General features: G+C 41.9%; 1 long non-coding RNA gene across 1 annotated transcript; it reads right to left on the reverse strand.

The window, feature by feature from the left end:
* Positions 1-329: 329 nt before the first annotated feature.
* LOC125178281 lies at positions 330-571 on the reverse strand. Its single transcript, XR_007156841.1, has 2 exons — positions 539-571; positions 330-419 (listed from the first exon to the last, which is right to left on the reverse strand). It is a non-coding gene; the product is annotated as an uncharacterized LOC125178281 (long non-coding RNA).
* Between the last annotated feature and the right edge of the window lie 586 nt (positions 572-1,157).

The raw sequence follows: 1,157 nt of genomic DNA on the forward strand, positions 1-1,157 counted from the left end.
CATCATTTATGTGAAAGAATCAGTGCAGAAAGATTAGTAGAAAGTAACATTAAAACCTTTTTTTTCACTAAAAGTCTTCAGCGAAGCGACTTTTCTAGATAAATATTCTTTACAGCTTCGAACCCATCAGATTTAGTTACATGAGGACTTATTCTGAAGCCAAGCTTGAGTGGTTAATGACTCGCAATTTTCTTAATCACTCACTTGCAAATGAACATTAAAGCGCCCAGTGATAAACATGGAAGAATGTCTCGCTGTAAGAGATATTAAAATATCGCACTCGTAGACACGCACCGAAATATATTCATCTAAATAGGATAAAAAAACGCTTAGGTTTCAGGCACTTGATTTGACACTGAACATCGTTCGTCGCACACCCGCCAGCCGTCCAAATGTGTGACGTAACAAGACCCCTAGACCTCAGCAGGCCCTAGACCTCATCAGTCCCTAGACCTCATCAGACCCTAGACCTCATCAGATCCTAGACCTCATCAGACCCTAGACCTCATCAGACACTAGACCTCATCAGACCCTAAACCTCATCAGACCCTATAGACCTCATCAGACCCTAGACCTCATGAGACCCTAGACCTCATCAGACCCTAGACCTCATCAGATCCTAGACCTCATCAGACCCTAGATCTCATCAGACCCTAGACCTAATCAGACCCCAGACCTCATCAGACCCTATACCTCACCAGACCCTATACCTCANATGAATTCAAATGCGAATTTTTGCCTCGATAATTATTTGTGTTGCTTAAACTTTGTTTTTAAATGTATGGGTAATCTAAATATCATTTAAAGATTAAAATAATGTAAACAAAATAGTGTCAGAAGGCAGATTAAACGCCAGCATTTTCAAATGCGTTACCCCGACACGCTCGCTCAGTGCTCCGTTCTTTATGATCAGTAGAGACGGACAGTAAGTCTGCGGATCCTCTAATGTAAATAATAAGATATAGTAAAAAATTCTCCCATCCCTCCCATGTACGCATCATCTGAATTAGATTCTACGCCTACGCAACGGATGTCTCATTAACGTGCACGAAGAATGGATTCTGCGCAGGATTGCCTTCTTCTTTCCTATAGGCAGCCAAGAGCAACAGGCTGATGAATCTGCTGCACTTAAGTCATTGGTGCACCCTGAATATGTC

Source organism: Hyalella azteca, unplaced genomic scaffold (assembly GCF_000764305.2).
Source record: "Hyalella azteca isolate HAZT.00-mixed unplaced genomic scaffold, Hazt_2.0.2 contig8538, whole genome shotgun sequence".
In the NCBI taxonomy this organism is placed as follows: domain Eukaryota; kingdom Metazoa; phylum Arthropoda; class Malacostraca; order Amphipoda; family Hyalellidae; genus Hyalella; species Hyalella azteca.